We start from the raw sequence: 15,826 nt of genomic DNA, 5'->3' as shown, positions 1-15,826 counted from the left end.
TTAGTGCAATCCATTTTAAATATTTTTTGTTGATATATAAACACAAATTTGATTATAATTTGACATGTTGTTTAATATATAGTGAATTCATTGAAAATTGTATGTTTGAATAAAATGTTATTACAAAATGGTTAGAAATTTGACAAGTTGTTTGATATATATTGTGTATTCATTCAAATAATTATAATTTTTATATGTATTTGAAGAATTTGTAATTTACACATGTTGTAAGTAATTTAGATTATTGAATAATTTGACATGTAGAAATCATCATTGTGCCAAAGAAGAAACTAAAAACTCAAAAAAATGAAGATATGGAGAGAGAATTGGAAATTAAAAGAGATAAAATGAAATTTTGATGTGAAAAAATAAAATTGCAAAGCAATAATTAAGATTTGACTTTTGAAGAAGATCAAGAACCACTGGTACAAAGAAATAAAGAAGAAGAATTGGAAGCACAAAGAGAACGAATGAGACTGTTGCACTCAAGAAGACAATTGAATTGTGAAGCTACACCATCTTCCAATGTTGGAGTCATATCATTTGCTACACTATCTTCCAATGTTGGAGTCATATTGTCCTCTCATGTTGAAGAGACACTGATTTGTAGATCCAACAATGTACACACTTCATCATGTCATGTTGAAGGCACAACATCAACACATCAAGTAGATGATATTCCATCTTTTGCATCTTATTGTCAAGGCACTTCATCTTTAGTTCAAGGTATGCAATACACTCAACCTTATGTTAATGTTCAAAATGTTGAGGGAATTGAAGAGATTATAACACCTTCTAGAATTCATTTTAGAAGACCAAAATATTTGACTGATATTGATACTAACATTTTGAAATCAATGCCTGACAAGATTAGCAAGCGTACTTCTCAAAGAAAAGTTAATCATATGTGGAGATTATTTTTTGAAGAATTAAATATTATAGGTCAATGCCAATTATTTGTTGAAATGATGAGGAATTTGAAATTTAGGGCTATCATGAAGATTCTTGGGCTAAGAATGATGGATGATTCAAATGAAAAAAGCATTGTAAAGAATCTAATGAGTTCTTATGACAAAGTGGGTTCTAAATCATGCACCAAAGATAGTAATATTACAAGACAAGTACTTACATTGACAATAGTAAGTAGCCAAATGAAGAAAGCTCGACTCATGATAAAGACAAGAAAAACATTAAAAATTGGTAGAGGTGCTCTAAGGAGAGCCATGCTAAGGCATGAGAGATTGGAAGATCCAACAAAAAATGAGTTATGGACATTTAGCGGTAGACTACCACAAAAAGATAAAGAAATTAGTGCAGTTTTGAGATCATTGATCAAAGATTTTTGGAAAAATAACACATCTATTTCTCCTAATCAAAGAGATGTTGTAAGAAGGAGGATTGGTAGCCAAAATTGCAACCCACATGCAAAACATTTTTTGGACTCAACTCAGACACATTTTTTTGCAAAATTTATTGGTATGTACCCTCAAATTTGAATAAGTCAAAGATTTTTTGAGATGGGTAAACCTTTTTGTGTGAAGATAAATCGCACATGCACAACTTGTTGTTGTAGGATACATATTGAATATTCTAACCATTTTGATGTTTTAAGGCATATATGCATGTTTTTGCATTCTTAGTTTTCTTTGCAAGATTGTGACATGAATGAGCCACCAAGATCTTCAAGGGAATTGATATCCAATATTATATGTGAAATAGGGGATGGCAAACAATTTTACAAGACATAATGCTTGGATGGTACATGCTTATTTTGTGGTTCTTTGCAACTTTTATCGATTTGTCAACATATGGATAGTACACATGCATTTGGAAATGAAATAGTAGATTACAAAAAATTTAAGACAATGACATATGCTCTAAAAGATGGGAAACATGGTAAAAGATGTGATATAGTCATTGAAAAGATTCCAATGTATGAGTTTATGAAGATGTTTCATGAAAAGATTATTTATGAGTATGCAAGGCATACCCATAGAGCTTAATGGTTGGATTTTCAATTCAAGTTGTGCAAGGATAAATTTCCATTGGATACCATTGTTTTAGTTGTAAATTTCAAGAGAACTACACACTAAAACCACAAAATGAGTTGCAAGAAAAGTATTGTACTTCTCAACAAGTTTTCATACTTGTTCACATAACATTCATGCATTCACCTAAAAGTATAGAGGATGGCAGGAAGATTTTGAAGGAGTACCATTTTTACATTAGCGATGATCGATCACATTCTACGTAGTTCTTACATGGTTGTTTTCAACTATTTTATGGAGATTTGGCTAATAGGGGCATAACATATCATCAGCACATTATTTGGTCAGACAATTGCACATCTCAATTCAAGAAGTCATGGATGTTCTATTTGTTGAGTAGGATGCACAGGTTGTGTAGAATTCAATATATGTGGAATTTCACAGAGGCTAGTCATGGAAAGGGAGAGCACAGTAGTGCAAGCACATGCATAAAAAGAGCCTTGCCTCATGAAGAACCAAAGTGAAAAGATGGAGCAATATTGATAGATGCAAAATCCATCATCGAATGGTGTAACACTAGAATGGGTCCAAGTAATGAAGGTGAGTCTATGGTTCGTAGATGTTTTTGGTTGATAGATAATACTAACATTGCATCATATGAGGTTTGTTGCACACTAATAGGATCTAGTGAGTTACACTCTTTTAGAAGATCTGATGTAGGTTCATGGAGTATCCACACATGAAAAATGGCATGCTATTGTCTATCATGTGCAGTGGAAAATTGGGATGATTGTGAGTCAATTGAATGGGTGGACAAATGAGATATACAAGTTTTGGCCCCAATTGACACCTATCATCCCCTAGAAGCACTAGAAATGGTAGAGATGGATTCATCTATTGACTTTGACCATTTTTTGGTTCTAGCACAACCTGTTAATATATATATTTATATATCTTTGTAATTTCAACATGTAACTTTATAACTTTTACCTAAGTATTTTATAAATTAATGACTGTATTTTGTACATTTGTCACTGCAGGCCATGTTTTTGCTATTATTACACTTGAAGATAATGAAGAAGGAATAGATTATTATTTGTGTCATTATGTCCAAGCCAAAAAAAAATTGGATCACTTGGTTATAGATGGTGAAGGTTTAAAGTACCATGTTGGTGCAGTGGTTGTAACTGGCACATGGCTTAGACGATATTCTATAAAGAACCCTAACTTGTGGTTATTTGAGGATTGGCAAACAGAGAGAAAGATTATTCATTATTCAAACCTTGTTATTGCATCAAATGTCCACTTGATAAAATATGGTGGAAAACCACATAATAAGATTCTTTGGAAAGTTCACGAGTCAGACCACAAGGTAATACTTGAGATATTAAAATGTAGAGTAGATCCAGTTGGCTCATTAGATTGAATAGGGAGAGAGGGAGAGGGAGAAAGAGTGATCAATTTTAGGATCCAAATACAATGTTCCAACCTCTCCCCCAAGACTATCCACATGACAAGGTGGGTATTGTTATATGTGTAAGTGTAAGTGATGATATAAGTTTAAATCATAGATTTTATGTTTTGATTTGTTTAGGATCTAGATACATTATTTGAATTTATATTAGATTCTTTAATAGGACACATTTTTAGATTAGTTGTTTGAATAAGTAAAAGTTTATAATTTTTTGTTTAGATCAAAATATAATGAAAGAACATGAAAATTGTTAGAATGTGAATGCTTTGGGATGAAAAGTCATGATTGTGTGCATGTAACCAGAAACTTCAAATTGGCGAAAGCAAGGATACAATGGGAGAAGTTTTCAATACTCATCAAGAAAGGGTTATCATAAAACTTAGAAAGCAAGGATTTGTACAAATGGATAATTCTTAATCACAAGCCAGATTTAATTTTTTCATTCTCAAATTTTAGTGGATTAATCTTATCTTAGATTTTTTACTGTGCTAATTCTTCATTTGCAAGTTACCAAAGAAGAGGGCTAATAAAGTTGAAGCACCAGTGGTAAAGCGTGAGATGCCAAAATCATCTATGAAACACTATTATCAATTCACATCCTCAATGTTTATTAGTTCTTTTTGTTCAAGTACCATTGTGTGTTAATCATCTTATGCCTAGGATTGCAAAGGATCACTATCATCAAAAAGTAAAAAAGAAAATAGGTCTCCATCTAATGATAATGGGGTAGTTACAGATATAGTTCTCTCTAAGGATAATGTTGATCAACCAATGTATAAGTTGAGAAAACCAAAATAATTTTGATATTTTGATATTTTTGGGATGTTTTTTGCAATAATGTCAACACTTGATGAAACCAAATATTATGAGTGGAACTTAGTAGTTTTGTTTAAGCATGTCTAGATCCCTAAAAATAGTCAATGAAAAATACATTTAGTAGTTGATGTTTATTTCTTTGTGGGGTGCTTCTTGTTATTCCATACTATGATTTTGAGGTGACCATTCAGTTAAGCAATAAAATGATATTAAAAAAGAGGTTCAAAATTGATATTTCTCATGTTTTTCTTCTCTTGTGTACATGTGGGATACTTTTACTTTTGCTTCTTGTGTGCTACACCGGTTCTTTCTTATTGATGACACAATAACTTATAATAATGATGCATATAAAATATTGTAGTCATTGGCACCCTTTCACTTAAAAATCATGCCACCTTAATGATGTTGGCCAAGTGCATTTTTATTCACTTTTTACATTTTCCCAATAAGGCACTTAAATCAAGGTTTCTTCATTTTCTTTTTTTGGGTGTGGGGAGGAGTTGGGTGGGGTACATTAAGAGGGGTTGGAAAAAGCTGATGGATGGACAACATACTTTTATTATAACTCCTTCCATGCATGGTTTGGCCCATGCAAAGATAATTATGCAAATTACTATATTTAACTTACCTCATAACTCTGCCCTTCAATATCTATGACAATATTTTCCAACATGTTTGTTGTATTCTTCATGTTGCAAATGTTAAATAAATTGAAATGGCTTAAGTGACGATATATGCATTTGAAGAAAGGGAATCAGTTAACCCCAAGTTGTGCATAGAAGGGTTGTTAGGGAATTTCTATAAGAACAAACTAAGGATGGAAGATATATGAGCTAATTGCACAAATGAATATGAACTCTAATGAAGTTATTCACACCTCAATGCTCATCAAATGAAGATCAAATGGATTGAAAAAATTTCATATGAAGTGAGATGATGGAAAAGTTCTTGAGCTTATCTATGGCCAAAAAAAAAATTAAAGCACCAATCCCCAAAATGGATTGGAACACTGAAGCAATCAAGACTACAAAGGATAAAATGAACAAATTAGTTGAGAGGAGTGAAAGATATTTTAAGGAAAAGAAGAAGCAACTTAATCTAGAGATGGGAGAATATTTAGAGGTTAAGGTGAAGTAAGAAGAGTAGCAGTAAGAACAATAACAAGAAGCACCTCATAAAGCAATAAACACAATGGAATACAAAGAACTTTAAACAACTATTAAAGAAAGGAAGAAGAAGAAGCCAAAAATTGACTTTTTGTATCAAATGTTGACTCAAAAAGGATGTCCCTCACAAGTCCCAATAGTCTCTCTCATCCTAAGCACAACTCTAATATCAACCCAATAGGATAGGTCGTACATCTAAACCTCTACACCTTGACACAACAACAACACAAATGGATTAGCATTAATCCATAAACTTGACACCTAGAAACCTTATTCAACATCCAAGAAATGGTGGATCTTCACAAATTAAGACTCTTGGCATGTAAAGGGGGTTCCATTTATCAGAAAAACCAAAAAAACAAGGCCATACAACAACTTGAACACGGGTTCCATAGTTCTGTCCAAATAATGTAGCACTTAGCATTAATCCATGCAACTTCAAACTTGATTCAATGCTCCAAAAATGGTGGATCCTTAAAAAAAAAGTTGAACAACATAATAAGGGATTCAATATGTCAGCAAGACCAGAAAACATGTTCAACACGAGTTTCATGGCACTGTTTGAGAATGCAGCAATTAAGGCTATTAGCCCATCCAAGACAAAATGTGCAATACTTATAAAAACTTCCAAAGGACCTCCCCAACCAGTTCACATTATAGATACTCTTTATGGAGTTTGTTAAACCTTCAAAAGGACAAGTGTTGCAACCAAATATAAGTCCTCCAAAATTGAATTGTCATACAAACATTCCAAATTCCAATCAGCACCTTAACTTGCTTTCAACCTCCAAACAATGGTGTAGAGCATCTAATAAAAATGTTTGTTTTTTTTAATGTAATAAGGACTTAGGATTGACTAAGAAAATATCCTCAAGGCCATCCACCCATGTAATGGATACAAGACCCCAAGGTGTTAATATGAACCTGGGCATCATTTGGTCCAAAAGGTGGAATTTTGGTTTATTTTATGTTTGTTAGGATAGTTTAGGTATTTTGAGTCTTAGAATAAAATTTAGGAATGGTTAGAATTGAATTAGGATGAAGGTTTGTCAAAATGGAAAAAATTGCAAAAAAATTGCAAAAGTTGCATTAGTAACTTTTGCAATAATATGACAACTTTTTCAAAAAACTGCTCTGAATGGCTAAAACTGCCATGGGGTGGTTCTACATATTTTTAATGGCCTATAAAGGCTCTAGACACCTGAGCAAAGAGATAACATGAACAAATATATGTACTTTCTCTTTAGAATCAATAAAATCTTCTATTTATGGACTATTTTGACTGGTTTTTCTGTATAGTACGACCTGCAGTGATTGGGAAGTCAAAAATTTTGCACTAATTTGATAGTCCTACTTATTTATGAAGTTTTGGTTTTGATTTTAAGTGTTCATCAATCAGGATAACCAATTTATTGGTTTTTCTTCGTCACTGCCCTATGAAACCCTCAAAACAAGAGTTTGGCTAAAGAAATGGCCCTAACTTGAAACTCCACCATTGGAAATTGTTCCAAATTTGTATGGAGCAAGTTAGGGAAATGCATTATCATATTTTAAAGGTCTTGAGATAGGAGGCTACATTAGAGATTTATGAGAGCAAGCCCTAGGTCTAATATTAGCAATGTATTAGACCTTGTTTGTGCAATTTGGTTGAGTTATGTGAAGAAAAGGAGTTGAGGAAATCGTGAGTTAGCAAAACACTTTTATTTGGGTTAGGAGAACACTCTGGAGTTAGAAGATTGATTCCATGAACCCATTTCTTGGTCATTGCCTTGTAGACCACACGTAAAGTTACTAATTAGGTTTGAGTGCATGGTTGGGGTTAAGGCATGCTCGAGTGGAGTGAAGTTTTCAAACTTTGGAGTCTTTAATCCTTAGAAAGGAGTATCTAAAACTATACTTTGGTGGCTAGTTCATTTGGAAGTGTTTTGAGTTATTGCTGAAAAATTGAAGTAGGAGGCCTAATTACCTAGTAGGTCAAATGTTGGATTATATTTTGTGGGTTGTTTGCAGTAGGTCTAATTAGTGATTTTCTTTATTTTGGTCATATTAAGGTTTCCTCAAGCCATCAATTGTGTTAAAAATCTTGGGAACACCATAGACCTACTTTTCCCAAGTTGGGGGGTAGTAGGCCATTGTTGATCAAAGTAGTAAGAAGTTGGATTCTTATCTTCTTTGGTGAGTTGGATTTGTAAACCTATTGGAAAGTTGTAATATCAGAGTAGTATCCATTTGGAAGTGAGTCATAGCCTTTTCTTTACCCTTGTGGAGTTTGGAGGTTTGGGGGGTGGAAGGTTGATTTTTTGGTGCTTCCTTGTACTTACTCTGCATCAAACAGCAACTAGGCCTTCTTCCAAGGTTAGTGACTGATCCACTAGACCTCTATAGACTCTATCTCTAAGTGGACTTGACTTCACAAGACCAACCCTCAAACCTAGGGTGCTCAAACAACTTGGACCAACCACAACACTTAGGGACTCCCTATCACCAATAGACTTAAAATGGAAAATACTTATTAAATGGTTCAAACACTCAACTTTTCTGATGGAAATGGTTTTTTATAGACTCAAAAACAATAAGAAAATGCCAACTTTAAATTTTCTCACACTTAACAATCAAATTGCAAAAACTATTACCAGCACTTCTTATTAGGAAAATTCCTAGTTTCAATGGAAAACTCCCAAACTATACAAAGGACCATCCAATGTTGTTACATCAATAAAAACCCTTCAACCACTCCTAATATATTCCAAAATATCAATTAGAAACTCTACTCCAGCATCAAGTTATGCCCACTTTGTGTCATAGTCCTAAATGGCTAGTTTAGGCTAGGTTACAAGGAAAACATTAAAAAAATGGCTTCATAAACTTGATTAAACCCCTTTGATCTCTTCTAAACCTTGAATTTTTCCTTCTACACCATTCACCTAGGTCAAATCAATCAACTTGGGAGTCTGATCCTTCTTTTTCTTTCAAAACTAGACTAGACATAAGACTATGTTTAGTCTAGGGCTTACTAGTAAAAATAGGTGCCCTACTCCTACAACCCTAAAACTCTACCATCTTAAATATCCCTCTCCTAAATTGGATTCCACAAAGTGGCATTGAAATCCCACAATGGGTCTGCATGTTAGGAGGCCATCTTGCTAAAACCCTCAAATTTAGGGTAAATCCCATAACCTTCACAAAATCTGCTATAACTTTTGTTCTAGCTAAGATAAACACTTCAAACCAAATTCAATGGAATCCTCACTCAACCCTCTATCCAACCATATGAAACTTGGACCACTTCCAATCTATTAAGGCCATACATAATTGAAAAAATAGTAAAAAAGGGTAGAAATTCTGAGTTTTATTCACCAAATGCTATCCATCTGTTTGTACAATGACCCTCCCCATGTGTGGAGACCTTAAATAAGTTCCTTTCAATGGTTGAAAATTCCATTTGGATGGTTGGAATACCATATAACTTCCTTTTTTTAGTTTGACAACAAAGATTGTAAAAATTGCTCTTTAGCAACTTTTTGCATTTTGCAATTTTCTTGCACTTTTGCACTTTTTTACAAACCTTTAATCCAAGTATGGATATCTAGTATGGTTGGATAGCTCTGTGAATATTCTTTTTGTTGCACTTGGAATGAGGTTCTAATTTTCTCTACAACTCAAGATATTCCCATTTTACTAACTATTATCCCCATTTTGTGCCATTACCTAGGGTTTCATCTATTTTCCCTCATATCTTGAGATTCCACCATGGGAAATTAATGAGCCTTGGTGGAATCTAAGTTAGGAAATTTCTTTTTATGTTACTTTTGGTTTTAGGTAAAAATAATGAGTTTGGAGAGAAAAACTTGATGCCCTAGGCATGCAAGATTCATGTACATGCTAGAAATTCATAGCAACATCTTCTATAACTCGCTACAGAGAAGGTTTTGAGGCTTGAAAATTGGTATGTGATCATATGACATTATCCCCCTCATGTTAAAATTTTTGGATTGATGTTTTTCTTAAGGGGTAGGGTACTTCTTTTGTTAATAGATGCCTAATTGCCTACATTCCTAAGTGAGCCTTAAAAAACTTAGTTGTTGCATACTTCTCTTGAGATCCCAAGGCTATATTATGTTGTATAAAACCAAAAAGGGTATCCAAATCAGTGATTATTTTCTTCTTTTTGTGAGGATATGTTTTTCATTTTCCATGTTCAAGGCTACAAGCCTAGTCTTGAGTTTGTGAAGCAACTGGCCAATGAAAGTTGCCTAGTTTGAATCTAATGTTAGATTCATGTTAATTTAAACAAAAATAGACCATTTCCATGCATTGAAGTCACCCCTATCATTATTTGTATTTGTGGGGTTTTGTGTCAAAGAAGCCTTGTGATACCCTTAAGAGAAACTAGTGATTAGTTGTCTTTGTGATAGGTTTTCCTTGTGATTGTGGATTCCTAGGAGTGGTTGGGTTTCTTAGAAGGTTATAAAGTTCCTTAGGGTCATTAGGTTAAGTTTCAAGCATCTAGGAGTTAAGATTTCAAAAATTGCAAAAAATTGCAAAAGTTGTTATAGCAAAATTGCAAAAATGTTGACAAATTTGTAAGATTTTGGAATTGGTGAAGGGCTGAGCATTTTGAAATAAGTCATTTTAGTGTTGCTGAAATTTTTCCAATTTGTAGAATTGGAATCAAGTGAAAAATGTAAAAATAGCACTTTTTGTACAAAGTTACATTGTTGAAAGTTGTAAAAGTTGCTCAAATTTGAAACGTATTGGAAAAGGGGTTGTGGGATCAAATTTTCTACTCCATTAGCTCCAGGTGGCCAGGTAAACTCTATCCCAAACCTTGTCACATCTTGTCTAGTCCTCGAATGTTCTCAGGCACACTAAACCAGAACATCCATAAGGGTCACTAAATGCCATAGAGCTGCGATCTTTGATGGGGGATATCTTAGAGCTTGTACAAGGTATGGATGTGATTCTAGTTCCTATAGGACCATTTTGTAGAGACCTACACTAACCTCTCTCACTTTTTGGAGATCATACTTTGTTTTGATTTTGTGATGCCATCTTGTGTGATGCTGATACTTGTAGTGTTGGCCAGTACAAAGTTGCCAACTACCAAATCTCTCTCACCTTTCACTATGTGATCAAACTATCTACTTTGTTAGCTCTGGGTGGCTGGGTAAACTTTATTCCCAACCTTGTCTTATCTTGTTCAATTCTTGAACATTCTCGGGCATGCCTAACTAGAATGTCCCTAAGGGTCATTAAATGCCATAGGGCTACAACCTTTGATGGGGCATATCTCGGAGCTTGTGCAAGATATGGATGCAATTCTAGTTCCTATAGGACTATGTTGCAGAGAACTACACTAACCTCTCTCTCTTTTTAGAGACCATACTCTATTTTGATTTTGCAATGCTAGCTTGGGTGATGCTGAAACTTGTAGTGTTGGCCAATACAAAGTTTCAAACTGCCAAATCTCTCTCGCCTTTCATCATGGGATTGAACTATTTGCTTAGTTAGCTCCAAGTGGTTGGGTAAACCCTATCCCAAACCTTGTCCCATTCTCAATCCACTCTTACACAACATCATATATTCATGGAATAGACCCATTATGATGCAAACTTCTTGGGTACGTCGAACTGGAACATCCCTTAGAGTCACTAAATGCCATAGGGCTGCGATCTTTCACGGGGCATATCTTGGAGCTGATGCAAAGTATGGATGCCATTCTAGTTCCTATAGGACTGTGTTGTGGAGACCTACAATAACTTCTCTCTCTTTTTAGAGATCATACTCCATTCTAATTTTGCAATGCCATCTTAGGTGATGTTGAAACTTGTAGTGTTGGCCAATACAAAGTTGCCAACTACCAAATCTCTCTCACCTTTTGTCATGGGATTGAACTATCTTATCTATTAGCTCTGGGTGGCCAGGTAAACCCTATCCCCAACCTTATCTTTTCTTTTTTTGTGCTCTAACCTTCTTATGCATGCCAAAACAAAACATCCCTAAGGGTCACCAAATGCCATAGGGCTACAATCATTGATGAGGCATATCTTGGAGCTTGTACGAGGTATGGATGTGATTCTAGTTCCTATAGGACTATGTTTTAGAGACCTACACTAATATCTCTCAAATTTTGTGGATCATACTCTATTTTGATTTTGTGATGCCATCTCGGGTGATGCTAAAACTTGTAGTGTTGGCTAGTACCAAGTTACCAATTGCCAAATCTCTCTCACCTTTTATCATGGGATCACACTATCTATTTTGTTAGCTCTGAGTGATCAGGTAAACCCTATCCCCAACCTTGTCCCATCTCATTGAGCACTCAAACATTCATGGGCATACCAAACTAGAACATCCCTAAGGGTCACTAAATGCCATAGGGCTGCAATCTTTAACAGGGCATATCTTAGAGCTCATGTGAGGTATGCATGTGATTCTAGTTCCTATAGGACTGTGTTGTGAAGACCTACAATAAGCTCTCTCACTTTTTAGAGATCATGCTCCATTTTAATTTTGTGATGCCATCTCGAGTGATGTTGAAACTTGCAATGTTAGCCAGTACAAAGTTACCAACTACCAAATCTCTCTCACCTTTCATCGTGGGATCAAACTGTATGCTATGTTAGCTCTAGGTGGCTAGGTAAACCCTATCCCCAACCTTGTCTCATCCTATTCAACACTTGAATATTCTTAGGCATGCCAAATCAGAATGTTCCTAAGGGTCACTAAATGCCATAGAGTTGTGATCTTTGAGGGGGCATATCTCAAACCTTGTGTGAGGTATGGATGTGATTCTAGTTCCTATAGGACCATGTTGTAGAGACCTACACTAACCTCTCTCACTTTTTAGAGATCATACTCCATTTTGATTTTGTGACACCATCTTAGGTGATGCTGAAACTTGTAGTGTTGGCCAGTACAAAGTTGTCAACTATCAAATCTCTCTCACCTTTCATCATGGGATTGAACTTTCTACTCTGTTACCTTTGGGTGGCCAAGTAAACCCTATCAAAATGAATAGTTTTAAGGTTAATAATTAGAACAATACAAATATTGTACAATGTTCATGGATATATGAGCTTGGATATGTGTTGCAAGATGAGTATATACCTTATATCTACAATTGCAATACTTTATGTAATGATTTGAATAAGTTACAAATATTTTAGTAGAGACTAGTTACAGGCTAGTGATAGATAAATATGTCAGGTATTGTTACTATATTTTGGTTATAACTTGTCGGTGACCTAGAATTAAGATTTGGGAGTATAAAGCATGGTAGAAGACTTGGAATAGTGCATGATTTGGGATTTGCAATTCATTTGGTTTGTGTTGTGATGATCACTAGCATGTGGCATACATATTAATACTTCTAGGAGATGAGGGGTTGGTGTAGTGTATTCTTTGGATTGGCGAGTGTTAATTGGTAATTAGGAATCTAATGAGTCCTAAGTGTTCTATTCATTCTCATGAGAGATGGGTTCATGCAAACCACTACTCATGCAACATGGGTCAATGAATTTGACTCAAAAACAACATAGTTGAATCTTGATAGAAATATCACAATTTGACATGTTGTGGAATATATATGTTACTTATCAATTAACAAGCTTAAGGGGATTACTAATGAATGGTTCATAAGGCACAACACTTGATGAAGCTTTTACAAATTGAGTTGCAAGAAGGGTGGTTTTAACCATGGGGAAGAATTTTTAGTTAAGCACCTTGAGTTGGAGTAGTACTAGGATGGGTGACCTCCTAAGAAGTATTCATACTTCACCTCTCTAAGCATCAATTAGATTCAATGAGTGCCAAGTGTTCTATTCATTATCATGAGAGATCAGTTTGTGTAAACCACTACTCATGAAACATGGGTCAATGAATTTGTCTCAAATACTACATAGTTGAATTTTGATAGCAATATCACAATTTGGCATCTTGTAGAAATTTCTCCTACTTATCAATCAATGAGATTAAGGGGAATTCTAATGAATGGTTCATAAGGCACAACACTTGGTGAAGGTTTTGCAAATTGTGTTGTAGGAAGAGAGGGTTTAACCATAGAGGAAACTTTATAGTTAAGTGTGCTCAAGAGAGAGTAGTACTGGGGTGGGTGACATCTTAGGAATTCCATATACCTCAACTCTATGAGAATAACCTAGATTTGATGAGTGCTAAGTGTTCTATTTACACTCATGAGAGAAGGAACCAAAGACTGGGTAGGCAGTAAAGAGCATGGGCATGGGTGACTGCCCCAAGTAGAGAAGTACGAGTTTTATCCAAAAAAGGATAATTTTAATGTTTGATATCATCTTTTGGGATTATTTTAAGTGTTTCTAATCCATTTACAAGATCTAGAGAGATTGGGAGATGAGTTTTCAGGAAAGCCCTAGGGTAAAGGGCCTAGAAGTGAGGGTTTGGTAAAAGGGGATGTAGAAATGCTAGAGTGACCAAAAAAAATTTGAAATCCTTTCATTTGAGTCATACTTCAAGACTTTTTGAGGTTGTTAAGGTTCCAAAAAATAAGGGGATATGAGTTGCTTTGTAAATGACCACTAATAAGGCCTAGTTGTGTAATTGAGATAGCAATATTTGAGAGATACTTTCTGAAACAACTATAGTTGAAATGTTGGTATGTTCTAGAAGGGGATAAATTTTATCTAGAACACCAAAGGGTTTTGAAAGGTCAATGGAAAATTTTGGAGAAAATGGACAATTACTATCTGGCAAGGGCTAGTTGAGTCAAGCCTAAAATAGGCAAAATTGGGAAAGTGTAAGAGATGAGTTATTGAGAGGTTGCAAGGAGTTGGAACATGTTAGATGGGATGTGTTGAGATGAACCAAGGTGTTGGGGCCATGGTGTGAAGCCTATGATGGGTTTTGGTATGTTGGAGGCACCAGGATACACTAGGTGCATAGGTAGAAACGTGGATATTTTGAAGACAAATTTAAGAACTGAGTTTTAACCTCTTAGATATGGTTGTGGAAAGGTATTACCAACTTAGAGACCTCCTCTTAGAGTTAGGTTCCTTGGGTAGATTCCAAGAGTACAAAGGAATCCTAGAGTTGAATTATGATTCCTAGAGAAATAGTGGGAGGCTCTACATCAAGTGCAGGGCTTATGATCTTTTCTAGGGACTATTTAAACACCAAATCCACCTTTACCTAGAAGGGTGGTATGATGCAAAGTCCTTGAAAATGCTTCATGAAGACCTTGAGTGCCTTGAGTAACTTATATATATATAAGTTATTTAAAAAGTAAAATAGACTAGCAGTAAATTTAAATTGCTTGTAAGTTTTTTGGCCTATCTACACCTAAAGAATCAAAGGAATCACAAGTCTCAATTTCAATAACCACAATATTACAAGAAATTCATTCAATAATCTAAGAAATCTAGAGAGTATTTCTTCCTTGTATCCCCCTAACAGGTAACCTAAGAGATCACATAACTAATAAGGGTAAAAGTGGAATAAATTTTATTCTCTTTTTAACACAAAATTGAAGCACATAAATTTCATTTTCAATTCTTCTAACATTAAATATTTGATATATCTCATTGATTAAATGTATGAATATCCTATATTAACTGAACAACCAAGTTCTTATAGGTTCCCAAACATCACTACTAGAAATGCATACACAAGTTCCCATAAGTAAAAACCATCATAAGTATGTGAACAATATTTCATTATAAATAATTGAATCCATTATTACAATTAGATAGCATAAAAATCACATAAGAATACCGAGGACAATCATCTTGATATACCTATTCTTCTTTATTGCAACTAAGCATGTGTACATATACATATTACAAGGAGCAAGTAATCATTATATATCATGTTTTCATATACTTCTAAAAATTTTCTCCTCCAACATGATCTCTATAAAAAATGGGTAGATAAGTATTATATCATAGTCATGATACAAAAATATGATGTTGCAACATCTAGTCACACAAAAAAAAAGATGCAAAATTGGAATGTGTGAAGAAAGATCATCCAAGGCTCTTGAAAAACTCTGCAAAAATACTCAATGGATAAAAGACTTTCTAGCCAGCCATGGAACCTTACTGACCCACTCCCCTAAGCTAGGAGATAACACAAGGCCCCACACAAAGTCCAAACATAAGCAAGGGGATAAAATAGCTATTTTAACACTGATAAAGTTTATTGCTGATCAATATTCTATCAAAAATTCAAACTGATTAGGTATTGAATTAAACTTGATAAACAAATGATAGAGAAGGAAAATTTTAAGCATGAACAAGAACATAAATTATATGATGATTGTTGGAGTTGAGGAAAGCCAACTCCGAAGATGCGAAGATCACCTGCATACGAAACCTGTCAAAGAGAAGCCATAGAAGGGAAGAGCATGG

The sequence above is a fragment of the Cupressus sempervirens genome, chromosome 11, assembly GCF_028749045.1.
Source record: "Cupressus sempervirens isolate cs-2001-9-10 chromosome 11, ASM2874904v1, whole genome shotgun sequence".
Classification (NCBI taxonomy): Eukaryota; Viridiplantae; Streptophyta; class Pinopsida; order Cupressales; family Cupressaceae; genus Cupressus; species Cupressus sempervirens.
Note: the sequence above shows the minus strand (reverse complement) of the source record.